The sequence below is a fragment of the Streptopelia decaocto genome (genome assembly GCF_964273445.1).
Source record: "Streptopelia decaocto genome assembly, chromosome: 10".
Classification (NCBI taxonomy): domain Eukaryota; kingdom Metazoa; phylum Chordata; class Aves; order Columbiformes; family Columbidae; genus Streptopelia; species Streptopelia decaocto.
The window spans coordinates 883,294-896,985 of record NC_138665.1 but is presented as its reverse complement, the minus strand read 5'-3'; positions in this window follow the sequence as shown (position 1 = coordinate 896,985).

The following is a 13,692-nucleotide window of genomic DNA, read 5'->3' as shown; positions in this document are numbered from 1 at the left end:
GAGGAGAGACCAGCACAGACATGGCCTGCCCAGCGCAGGGCCCAGCTCCACGGCGACGGCCTTCCCGGTTCCGGAGGGCGCTGCGGGCTCTGCGCAGGGCTTTCCGCTGCAGCTGCACCGCGGGACAGCAAGAGGAGTAGAGCCCGGCTGCCAGCGCCACGCGGGTGCCTGCGCAGCGTCCACGCCAGGGATGGGTGCATGGACAGTGACCGCGGGATTCACCTGTACTGAGGACATGGTGCTGCCAGCCTCTGCTCGGCCTTGCATTGTTTTTAGAAATCATTAAAGCCAATTAAAAAAAATGACAGTTTTCCCCTGTGCTCATCTGTTCCTGCTCCACCTCGGGACAAAAAAGGCTGCAGGAAATCTCTGTCCTCGGGGTGTCCCGGCATTGGTTGCGGGAAGCCCTGGGCTGGTGCTGCCGCAAGCCGGCGGTTTGGCTGGATCCCCTCAGGCTCCCTTCCCACCCGCCTGTCTCCAATTCCAGTCCAGGACTTGGAACATTTGAGATCTATTGCCGACTTGGCCTGGTTGACCTGCACCGTACGGCATCCCCTTCGTCTCACAAGGAACCTCCCCATTGCGGGGGTGTTTCGGAGCACCTACATGAGCTGATACCGTTGAGACCCTCCAAACCCACACGTGGTCCCTCGCCTCCACTGAGGGTCTTCCAAGTCAGGAAGAGGTGGCTGCTCGCTCCCTTGCTGGAAATCTGAGCCATGATCCATCTCTGCACAAGGCTCTGATGCACAAGGCTTCCAGCGTCACGAGAGCACGTTCAGGCCTGAGAGACCGGGGAGAAGCGCCGCAAACAGTGCTGGTCTTGACAAGAAATCCACCCGCTCAGAGCTTCGTCTCAGATGCGAGTTACTCTGCCCTGGGTTTCAGGGGCCCAAAAATGGAGGGAGGCTCAGGTATAAACCCAGTTAGCCAAGAGCCGCAGCAGCTGCTGATCCCTGTGTGGCGCATTGCAAACCAGCCAGGGCTGTCTGTGGCTGCTGCATGCCCCGGGCTGCAGCCTTCGCAGCATCCTCCTCTTCCCCAGCACCCCCGTGCACTGCACAGAACCAGAGCTGATTGCAATGACTGGGGCAGCACCAGGCAGCAGCAGCATCTCTCTTCCCAGCCTCCAGCTGCTTAGTTGCTGTCACACTCCATTTGGTGATGGACTTGTTACAGTTCGTTTACCTTGATCCTGAAGCACAAAATTGAGGCAACCAAAATGGATTATAATTCCAACCAAAAGGGATTATAATTCTATCACACAGTGTTAGTTTATTATTTTGCCCGTAAAGCAGCATGTGAAAGAGAATGTAGAGGAAAAAGGAAAAGAAAAATGAAACGGGGGAAAGAGGATTTGGTCACCACCAAACGAGTCCCAAAGGCGTCCCTCTGGTCTCCAGTCCTGTAGAGTCCTGCCGGTCCTCTGTTGTGATTCGGGATCCTTTGGTGGGGAGATCTCAACCATGTCCAGTCAGGAACCACCTTTTATGCGTCTTCACTCCCCTCACTCCCACAAGTTGAGGCCAATTTGTTTCGCAACCCAGGCTTAACTGTGCAGGCTCAAAAAGTCCTCACTTCACTTGCCAGAACCTGTCTGCGCCTGCATGGCCTGCGTTCAGGGCTCTTTATGGTCCATTGGGTGACCTCAAAACCCTTGGCGAGCCTCTGCGCATGCTCTTCTTCGCTGGCGTTAGTAACGGGGAGCAGGTGGAGGGAGAGTTTGGCTGAAGCAGCAGGTGAAAAGCCATCGTCTGGACAGCAGATGTTGTTCTCAGGTCGGAGAGACCCGTAGAACACGATTCCTTTTAGGAGGTGGGGGCAAGTTTGGCTGAGGCAGCAGGTGAAGCCCACACAGCAGCCATTGTTAACGGTCAGAGAGGCCTGTGCAACACAATGCTTCCTCAGGCCTCTCTCCAAGTCATTGTCCATTCAAGTTCTTGATGGCGATGTTCAGGCAAATACTGTCCTTCGGCCGGACTCCTACACCCTGGCAAGCTCCTGGGCCACTTCAAATAAGTAAATAAGTAAAATTTGTATTAAACGCTAACAAACTTCCATAAACGTTCCACATGTGGAGTATGTAACAGAACCTGTTCAGGGAGCGTTGGGGTCTCCTGTGAGAAGAGGCCCTCGAAGCAGATCTTGTCCTCGGTGCAGGCGAGCTTGCAGGCTCCCGGCTCCTCAGAGATGACGGGGACGGTGAGGGCTCGAGCGACAGCACCCTGGCAAAGTCAGCCTGTGCCCCCGCCACGTTCCACGCCGCCGTGTGGGCCTTCCTGCGCTTGAACGAGGCCGTGATGTTGTCCTTGTACTTGTTGAGAATCACAGAATCCCAGAATGTCAGGGGTTGGAAGGGACCTGGAAAGCTCATCCAGTGCAATCCCCCATGGAGCAGGAACACCCAGCTGAGGTTACACAGGAAGGTGTCCAGGCGGGTTGGAATGTCTGCACAGAAGGAGACTCCACAACCTCCCTGGGCAGCCTGGGCCAGGCTCTGCCACCCTCACCCCAAACAAGTTTCTTCTCAAATTTAAGTGGAACCTCCTGTGTTCCAGTTTGCACCCATTGCCCCTTGTCCTATCACTGGTTGTCACCCAGAAGAGCCTGGCTCCATCCTCCTGACACTCCCCCTTTCCATATTGATCCCCAGGAATGAGTCCCCCCTCGGTCTCCTCTTGTCCAGCTCCAGAGCCCCAGCTCCCTCAGCCTTTCCTCACACGGGAGATGCTCCACTCCCTTCAGCATCTTGGTGGCTGCGCTGGACTCTCTCCAGCAGTTCCCTGTCCTGCTGGAACTGAGGGGCCACAACTGGACACAAGATTCCAGGTGTAGTCCCCCCAGGGCAGAGCAGAGGGGCAGGAGAACCTCTCTGACCTACTGACCACCCCCTTCTAACCCACCCCAGGTACCATTGGCCTTCTTGGCTTTTTGAGATTCAGGGATGGGCTGCTACCCAGGCCCTTTGCTCTGCTGTCTCAGCAGAGGCAGGGCATGGAGAGCAGTGCAGTAGAAGAAACAGAAGGGTTGTAGATGTGTTAGAAACCACAGAAATCCCTGGGAATGGCTGCAAAGGAATTGGGACTTCTCACTGCAACAAGGTGGTGGGATCAACAGTCCAGCTGAAATGCAGTTACAGCAACACACACAGAATGGGCAATGAACAGAGGAGCTGGAAGCCATTGGTACAGCAGAAACGCTACATTGTAGTTGCCATCACAGAAACACGGTCATGGCCAACAGCATGTGCACCTTTGCATACTCTCTGGACTATTAATGGAAAACCACCTAAGAACTGTGCCATCCTGGCAGGATTTGGGGACACTTCCAGGCATGGAGCCCCAACTACTCCAGCCTGCGAGCACCCCTTCCAGCCCAAGGCTTGGAGAGAGGAGACAGGTCAGTGCCTCAGCACGGGATCCTCCGCTGCGCAGAGGTGCTCTGTGTTCAGAGGCACCACGTCCAACTTTTGTTTATCTTGGCATAGTAGGACAAGAGTTTTATTCAGCTGGCAGTAACAAACTGTAGGAAGGAACAATTATTCTATATAAAATATTTACAACGTTGACATGATGATGTAGTATAGAGGAAACACCAGCTTGGGGTGACAGCAGCAGCCTTGGGAAGTGACAATGCAGGATGCGGCGCTGAGTGCAGGCACAAAGGGGTCAGAGATGGGGCTGAGGCAGCGGGCTTGAGCTCATGTCACCCTACGTGTCCCTTCCTGACGTGATGATGAGCATAGTCCAGAGCCCAGCAAGGAGCTTCACCTTTAGACTGCGCCTCAACCGTGCGCTGCCATTGCTATACGCTGCTTAGTACTGGGACTTCAGTGCACCGCTGTGTCACCGGGCCCTGTGTCACAGTCCATTCGGTGATGGAATCATGACGGTTCGTTTAATTTGATGGCGAAGCACAAAATTAAGGCAACCAAAATGCCAAGGGGTTATAATTCTGTCACACAGTGTTACTTTATTATTTGCCCATAAAGCAGCACGCGAAAGAGAATGTAGAGGAAGAAGGGAAGGAAAAAGGAAAAGGGGGGAAAGAGGATTTGGTTACCACCAAAGGAGTCCCAAAGGTGTCCCTCTGGTCTCCAGTCCCGTAGAGTCCTGCTGGTCCCTGGTTGTCACTAAAGGGGGAAACGGTAGATTCTATTGCTGAAAACGGACTGTGTGGTTTTGTGAATGTGGCTTCAGCTCTTTTTCTTCAAAGGAGGCTCATACCTACTTAAGAAAACTCATGATGATCGTGTTGAAAACAAAGTATCAGTGTGGTGAGGCTGTAGAGTGGCCCTTGGTTTGTCCTGCCAACAAGCTCTGAATGCGGATTCTTGCAGGTGCAGCGGAGCAGGCAGCAGCATCTGAGCAAAGCTCTGGGGGACGGGGTCCTGTGTGCTGGGGACAGCTTCCCTCGCCATTCTCTGCTCCCTCCTCCTTCAAGCAGGGGCTGCCCCACGCCGCGCACAGCCAGTCCCAGCCGGGCCCGGAGGTGGGTGTCTCCGTGGCGACCGCCCGGGCTCTGAATGTGGGCACCTCGTCATAACCAGAGGCCGTTGTGACACGGGGGTCCCCGCCCGGACCGTGGGGGTATTTAAGGAGCGAGAGCCCTGGGGTGCTCACTCCCAGGAGAGCAGCTTCTCAGGAGCAGCAGCTTCTCAGGAGCAGCAGCTTCTCACGAGGCAGCATCTCCCCTGGGTGCCCGTTGCAGCTCTTTGGTAGACGAGACCCAAGATGCCCATCGACGAGGAGGCGAACGCCCACTCCCAGCCCTTTGGGCTGCCCCCCTTGCTCCACAGGCCACAGAAGAAGGACGGGACAGGGCAGGAGGGAGAGGCCTGTGGTTGGACGGGGCCGCAAGCAGCTGCTGCGGTGCCGGGACTGCCACCTCCATCCCCTGTGTCCTGCTCCTCCTCCTGCTCGGAGGTCAGCCACAGCCTGGGCCAGCACAGCATCCAGAGCACCTCGGTCACCACCTCGGTCCGGGAGCGCGTCCAGGACCACCGTGAAGGTCCCCAGGAGGGGTCTGGCTGGCCTCGCAGCACCAACACCGAGGCAGCAGCAGAGGCAGAGTGCCCAGCACCTGCCCCACAGGGCCCCACAGCCTACGACGCAGCTCTGTGGGACACAGCCCAGCGCATCTTCAATGAGAGCTTGCGCAGGGCTGTGGCTGAGATCGTGGGAGCTGGCCAGGAACCGGAAGAACAGCAGGACCTGGCCCAGCGCATGGATGTGGAGGATGAGAACAACAAAGAGGGGTGTCAAGGAGGAGACATCATCACCCACAGCATCTCGATCAACCCCTTGTTCCAGGAGCACCTCCAGGACACCCCTGCAGGTCCCCAGGAGGGGTCTGGCTTGCCCAGCTGCACAGACACGGAGGCGGCAGCAGAGGCAGAGCGCCTGGAACCTGTCCAGCAGAGCCCTGCAGAGGACGATGTGGACCTGTTAGACATTGTGGAGCACATCATCAGTGAGGCCGTGCACAGGGCTGAGGCTGAGATCCAGGGACCTGGCCAGCAACTGGTGGAACAGCAGGACCTGGCCCAATGCGTGGATGTTCCAGTGGCAGCACCAGCACCTGCAGGACTTGAAGCCATTGAGGCTCATTTGGCAGGAGACAATGAGGGACAGGCCAGCACAGCCCCTCTCGTCCCAGCTGCAAAGGACGAAGAAGAGAACACGGTTTCTCCAGTGTCTGCAGAGCATGGAGGAGAGACCAGCACAGACATGGCCTGCCCAGCGCAGGGCCCAGCTCCACGGCGACGGCCTTCCCGGTTCCGGAGGGCGCTGCGGGCTCTGCGCAGGGCTTTCCGCTGCAGCTGCACCGCGGGACAGCAAGAGGAGTAGAGCCCGGCTGCCAGCGCCACGCGGGTGCCTGCGCAGCGTCCACGCCAGGGATGGGTGCATGGACAGTGACCGCGGGATTCACCTGCCCTGAGGACATGGTGCTGCCAGCCTCTGCTCGGCCTTGCATTGTTTTTAGAAATCATTAAAGCCAATTAAAAAAATGACAGTTTTCCCCTGTGCTCATCTGTTCCTGCTCCACCTCGGGACAAAGAAGGCTGCAGGAAATCTCTGTCCTCGGGGTGTCCCGGCATTGGTTGCGGGAAGCCCTGGGCTGGTGCTGCCGCAAGCCGGCGGTTTGGCTGGATCCCCCTCAGGCTCCCTTCCCACCCGCCTGTCTCCAATTCCAGTCCAGGACTTGGAACATTTGAGATCTACTGCCGACTTGGCCTGGTTGACCTGCACCGTACGGCATCCCCTTCGTCTCACAAGGAACCTCCCCATTGCGGGGGTGTTTCGGAGCACCTACATGAGCTGATACCGTTGAGACCCTCCAAACCCACACGTGGTCCCTCGCCTCCACCGAGGGGCTTCCAAGTCAGGAAGAGGCGGCTGCTCGCTCCCTTGCTGGAAATCTGAGCCATGATCCATCTCTGCACAAGGCTCTGATGCACAAGGCTTCCAGCGTCACGAGAGCACGTTCAGGCCTGAGAGACCGGGGAGAAGCGCCGCAAACAGTGCTGGTCTTGACAAGAAATCCACCCGCTCAGAGCTTCGTCTCAGATGCGAGTTACTCTGCCCTGGGTTTCTGGGGCCCAAAAATGGGGGGAGGCTCAGGTAGAAACCCAGTTAGCCAAGAGCCGCAGCAGCTGCTGATCCCTGTGTGGCGCATTGCAAACCAGCCAGGGCTGTCTGTGGCTGCTGCATGCCCCGGGCTGCAGCCTTCGCAGCATCCTCCTCTTCCCCAGCACCCCCGTGCACTGCACAGAACCAGAGCTGATTGCAATGACTGGGGCAGCACCGGGCAGCAGCAGCATCTCTCTTTCCAGCCTCCAGCTGCTTAGTTGCTGTTATGCTCCATTCGGTGATGGGCTTGTTACAGTTCGTTTACCTTGATCCTGAAGCGCAAAATTAAGGCAACCAAAATGTCAAGGGATTATAATTCTATCACACAGTGTTAGTTTATTATTTTGCCCGTAAAGCGGCACGTGAAAGAGAATGTAGAGGAAAAAGGGAAAGAAAAATGAAACGGGGGAAAGAGGATTTGGTCACCACCAAACGAGTCCCAAAGGCGTCCCTCTGGTCTCCAGTCCTGTAGAGTCCTGCCGGTCCTCTGTTGTCATTCGGGATCCTTTGGTGGGGAGATCTCAACCATGTCCAGTCAGGAACCACCTTTTATGCGTCTTCACCCCCCTCACTCCCACAAGTTGAGGCCAATTTGTTTCGCAACCCAGGCTTAACTGTGCAGGCTCAAAAAGTCCTCACTTCACTTGCCAGAACCTGTCTGCGCCTGCATGGCCTGCGTTCAGGGCTCTTTATGGTCCATTGGGTGACCTCAAAACCCTTGGCGAGCCTCTGCGCATGCTCTTCTTCGCTGGCTTTAGTAACGGGGATCAGGTGGAGGGAGAGTTTGGCTGAAGCAGCAGGTGAAAAGCCATCGTCTGGACAGCAGATGTTGTTCTCAGGTCGGAGAGACCCGTAGAACACGATTCCTTTTAGGAGGTGGGGGCAAGTTTGGCTGAGGCAGCAGGTGAAGCCCACACAGCAGCCATTGTTAATGGTCAGAGAGGCCTGTGCAACACAATGCTTCCTCAGGCCTCTCTCCAAGTCATTGTCCATTCAAGTTCTTGATGGCGATGTTCAGGCAAACACTGTCCTTCGGCCGGACTCCTACACCCTGGCAAGCTCCTGGGCCACTTCAAATAAGTAAATAAGTAAAATTTGTACTAAACGCTCACAAACTTCAATAAAGGTTCCACATGTGGAGTATGTAACAGAACCTGTTCAGGGAGCGTTGGGGTCTCCTGTGAGAAGAGGCCCTCGAAGCAGATCTAGTCCTCGGTGCAGGCGAGCTTGCAGGCTCCCGGCTCCTCAGAGATGATGGGGACGGTGAGGGCTCGAGGGACAGCACCCTGGCAAAGTCAGCCTGTGCCCCCGCCACGTTCCACACCGCCGTGTGGGCCTTCCTGCGCTTGAACGAGGCCGTGATGTTGACCTTGTACTTGTTGAGAACCACAGAATCCCAGAATGTCGGGGGTTGGAAGAGACCTGGAAAGCTCATCCAGTGCAGTCCCCCCATGGAGCAGCAACACCCAGATGAGGTTACACAGGAAGGTGTCCAGGCGGGTTGGAATGTCTGCACAGAAGGAGACTCCACAACCTCCCTGGGCAGCCTGGGCCAGGCTCTGCCAGCCTCACCCCCAACAAGTTTCTTCTCAAATTTAAGTGGAACCTCCTGTGTTCAAGTTTGCACCCATTGCCCCTTGTCCTATCACTGGTTGTCACCCAGAAGAGCCTGGCTCCATCCTCCTGACACTCCCCCTTTCCATCTTGATCCCCAGGAATGAGCCACCCCTCAGTGTCCTCTTGTCCAGCTCCAGAGCCCCAGCTCCCTCAGCCTTTCCTCACACGGGAGATGCTCCACTCCCTGCAGCATCTTGGTGGCTGCGCTGGACTCTCTCCAGCAGTTCCCTGTCCTGCTGGAACTGAGGGGCCACAACTGGACACAATATTCCAGGTGTAGTCCCCCCAGGGCAGAGCAGAGGGGCAGGAGAACCTCTCTGACCTACTGACCACCCCCTTCTAACCCACCCCAGGTACCATTGGCCTTCTTGGCTTTTTGAGATTCAGGGATGGGCTGCTACCCAGGCCCTTTGCTCTGCTGTCTCAGCAGAGGCAGGGCATGGAGAGCAGTGCAGTAGAAGAAACAGAAGGGTTGTAGATGTGTTAGAAACCACAGAAATTCCTGGGAATGGCTGCAAAGGAATTGGGACTTCTCACTGCAACAAGGTGGTGGGATCAACAGTCCAGCTGAAATGCAGCTACAGCGACGCACACAGAATGGGCAATGAACAGAGGAGCTGGAAGCCATTGTACAGCAGAAACGCTACATTGTAGTTGCCATTACAGAAACACGGTCATGGCCAACAGCATGTGCACCTTTGCATACTCTCTGGACTATTAATGGAAAACCACCTAAGAACTGTGCCATCCTGGCAGGATTTGGGGACACTTCCAGGCATGGAGCCCCAACTACTCCAGCCTGCGAGCACCCCTTCCAGCCCAAGGCTTGGAGAGAGGAGACAGGTCAGCGCCTCAGCACGGGATCCTCCACTGCACAGAGGTGCTCTGTGTTCAGAGGCACCATGTCCAACGTTTGTTTATCTTGGCATAGTAGAACAAGAGTTTTATTCAGCTGGCAGTAACAAACTGTAGGAAGGAACAATTATTCTATATAAAATATTTACAATGTTGACATGATGATGTAGTATAGAGGAAACACCAGCTTGGGGTGACAGCAGCAGCCTTGGGAAGTGACAATGCAGGATGTGGCGCTGAGTGCAGGCACAAAGGGGTCAGAGATGGGGCTGAGGCAGCGGGCTTGAGCTCATGTCACCATACGTGTCCCTTCCTGACGTGATGATGAGCATAGTCCAGAGCCCAGCAAGGAGCTTCACCTTTAGACTGCGCCTCAACCGTGCGCTGCCATTGCTATACGCTGCTTAGTACTGGGACTTCAGTGCACCGCTGTGTCACCGGGCCCTGTGTCACAGTCCATTCGGTGATGGACTCATGACGGTTTGTTTAATTTGATGGCGAAGCACAAAATTAAGGCAACCAAAATGCCAAGGGGTTATAATTCTATCACACAGTGTTACTTTATTATTTGCCCGTAAAGCAGCACGTGAAAGAGAATGTAGAGGAAGAAGGGAAGGAAAAAGGAAAAGGGGGGAAAGAGGATTTGGTTACCACCAAAGGAGTCCCAAAGGTGTCCCTGTGGTCTCCAGTCCCGTAGAGTCCTGCTGGTCCTCTGTCATGATTTGGGATCCTTTGGTGGGGAGATCCCAATGATGTCCAGTCAGGAACCATCTTTTACGCATCTTCACTCCCCCTCACTTTGGGATTTTCTTCTTTTCTTGACTTCAGTAAAGCATTTGACACAGTCTCCCACAGTGTCCTTGCTGCTAAACTGAGGGAGTGCGGTCTGGATGATCGGGTAGTGAGGTGGACTGTGAACTGCCTGAAAGGAAGAAGCCAGAGAGTCGTGGTCAATGGGACAGAGTCCAGCTGAGGCCTGTATCCAGTGCAGTGCCTCAGGGGGCAGTGCTGGGGCCGGTATTATTCAATATATTCATCAATGACTTGGATGAGGGAATAGAGTGACTGTCAGCAAGTTTGCTGATGACACCAAGCTGGGAGGAGTGGGTGACACTGGAAGCTGTGCTGCCATCAGAGACCTGGACAGGCTGGAGAGCTGGGTGGCGAAAAATGTAATGAAATATAACAACGGCAAGTGTAGAGTCTTGAATGTGGGCAGGAACAACCCCAGGTTCCACCAAGATGCTAAAGGGAGTGGAGCATCTCCCGTGTGAGGAAAGGCTGAGGGAGCTGGGGCTCTGGAGCTGGACAAGAGGACACTGAGGGGGGACTCATTCATGGGGATCAATATGGAAAGGGGAGTGTCAGGAGGATGGAGCCAGGCTCTTCTCGGTGACAACCAGTGACAGGACAAGGGGCAATGGGTGCAAACTGGAACACAGGAGGTTCCACTTAAATATGAGATGAAACTTGTTCAGGGTAAGGGTGGCAGAGCCTGGCCCAGGCTGCCCAGGGGTGTTGTGGAGTCTCCTTCTGTGCAGACATTCCAACCCGCCTGGACACCTTCCTGTGTAACCTCATCTGGGTGTTCCTGCTCCATGGGGGGATTGCACTGGATGAGCTTTCCAGGTCCCTTCCAGCCCCTGACACTCTGGGATTCTGCGATTCTCTGACACATGACATGAAAATAATGCATAATTTTCCAAGGATTTGTCTGCTCCCTAGGCTGAAAACAAACTGCATGGAGCGGGGAGTAAGTGTGCTAGGGGAACAAAAGGAGATTGAGAGCTTGTGAGGACCTGGAGCAGATTCTGAGAGTTTGTTGTTCTAGAAAGATTTGGCTGGTGCAGCAGCTGAGAGGAAATGGCCAGCTATGATGGGTCCCCAGAGTGATGCTTTGGGACCGGTGGCACGTGCATCTCCCTAACCAGGCAGTAGAATGCACTTTGGGCCCGGTAGAAGGAAGGTGGCAGAGGCAATGCATTGGAGAGCTGGCAGGATGAAACTGGGAGTTGGATGAGGCCACCTCCTTTAGCAAGTGAGTCACTGAACAGCTCAGAAGTACCGTAAAAGCGCACCTTGGGAGGATCCTGGTTGTCACAGAAGGGGGAAACGGTAGATTCTATTGCTGAAAACGGACTGTGTGGTTTTGTGAATGTGGCTTCAGCTCTTTTTCTTCAAAGGAGGCTCATACCTACTTAAGAAAACTCATGACGATCACGGTGAAAACAAAGAAGCAGTGTGGTGAGGCTGTAGAGTGGCCCTTGGTTTGTCCTGCCAACAAGCTCTGAATGCGGATTCTTGCAGGTGCAGCGGAGCAGGCAGCAGCATCTGAGCAAAGCTCTGGGGGACGGGGTCCTGTGTGCTGGGGACAGCTTCCCTCGCCATTCTCTGCTCCCTCCTCCTTCAAGCAGGGGCTGCCCCACGCCGCACACAGCCAGGCCCAGCCGGACCCAGAGGTGGGTGTCTCCGTGACGACCGCCCGGGCTCTGAATGTGGGCACCTCGTCATAACCAGAGGCCATTGTGACACGGGGGTCCCCGCCCTGACCGTGGGGGTATTTAAGGAGCGAGAGCCCTGGGGTGCTCACTCCCAGGAGAGCAGCTTCTCAGGAGCAGCAGCTTCTCACGAGGCAGCATCTCCCCTGGGTGCCCGTTGCGGCTCTTTGGTAGACGAGACCCAAGATGCCCATCGACGAGGAGGCGAACGCCCACTCCCAGCCCTTTGGGCTGCCCCCCTTGCTCCACAGGCCACAGGGGAGGGACGGGACAGGGCAGGAGGGAAAGGCCGGTGGTTGGACGGGGCCGCAAGCAGCTGCTGCAGTGCCGGGACTGCCACCTCCATCCCCTGTGTCCTGCTCCTCCTCCTGCTCGGAGGTCAGACACAGCCTGGGCCAGCACAGCATCCAGAGCACCTTGGTCACCACCTCGGTCCAGGAGCGCGTCCAGGACCACCGTGAAGGTCCCCAGGAGGGGTCTGGCTGGCCTCACAGCACCAACACCGAGGCAGCAGCAGAGGCAGAGTGCCCAGCACCTGCCCCACAGGGCCCCACAGCCTACGACGCAGCTCTGTGGGACACAGCCCAGCGCATCTTCAATGAGAGCTTGCGCAGGGCTGTGGCTGAGATCATGGGAGCTGGCCAGGAACCGGAGGAACAGCAGGACCTGGCCCAGCGTGTGGATGTGGAGGATGAGAACAGCAAAGAGGGGTGTCAAGGCGGAGACATCATCACCCACAGCATCTCGATCAACCCCTTGGTCCAGGAGCACCTCCAGGACACCCCTGCAGGTCCCCAGGAGGGGTCTGGCTTGCCCAGCTGCACAGACACGGAGGCGGCAGCAGAGGCAGAGCGCCTGGAACCTGTCCAGCAGAGCCCTGCAGAGGACGATGTGGACCTGTCAGACATTGTGGAGCACATTATCAATGAGGCCGTGCACAGGGCTGAGGCTGAGATCCAGGGACCTGGCCAGCAAGCGGTGGAACAGCAGGACCTGGCCCAATGCACGGATGTTCCACTGGCAGCACCAGCACCTGCAGCACTTGAAGCCATTGAGGCTCATTTGGCAGGAGAGAATGAGGGACAGGCCAGCACAGCCCCTCTCGTCCCAGCTGCAAAGGCTGAAGAAGAGAACACGGTTTCTCCAGTGTCTGCAGAGCATGGAGGAGAGACCAGCACAGACATGGCCTGCCCAGCGCAGGGCCCAGCTCCACGGCGACGGCCTTCCCGGTTCCGGAGGGCGCTGCGGGCTCTGCGCAGGGCTTTCCGCTGCAGCTGCACCGCGGGACAGCAAGAGGAGTAGAGCTCGGCTGCCAGCGCCACGCGGGTGCCTGCGCAGCGTCCACGCCAGGGATGGGTGCATGGACAGTGACCGCGGGATTCACCTGCCCTGAGGACATGGTGCTGCCAGCCTCTGCTCGGCCTTGCATTGTTTTTAGAAATCATTAAAGCCAATTAAAAAAAATGACAGTTTTCCCCTGTGCTCATCTGTTCCTGCTCCACCTCGGGACAAAGAAGGCTGCAGGAAATCTCTGTCCTCGGGGTGTCCCGGCATTGGTTGCGGGAAGCCCTGGGCTGGTGCTGCCGCAAGCCGGCAGTTTGGCTGGATCCCCCTCAGGCTCCCTTCCCACCCGCCTGTCTCCAATTCCAGTCAAGGACTTGGAACATTTGAGATCTACTGCCGACTTGGCCTGGTTGACCTGCACCGTACGGCATCCCCTTCGTCTCAGAAAAAACCTCCCCATTGCGGGGGTGTTTCGGAGCACCTACATGAGCTGATACCGTTGAGACCCTCCAAACCCACACGTGGTCCCTCGCCTCCACCGAGGGTCTTCCAAGTCAGGAAGAGGTGGCTGCTCGCTCCCTTGCTGGAAATCTGAGCCATGATCCATCTCTGCACAAGGCTCTGATGCACAAGGCTTCCAGCGTCACGAGAGCACGTTCAGGCCTGAGAGACCGGGGAGAAGCGCCGCAAACAGTGCTGGTCTTGACAAGAAATCCACCCGCTCAGAGCTTCGTCTCAGATGCGAGTTACTCTGCCCTGGGTTTCTGGGGCCCAAAAATGGGGGGAGGCTCAGGTATAAACCCAGT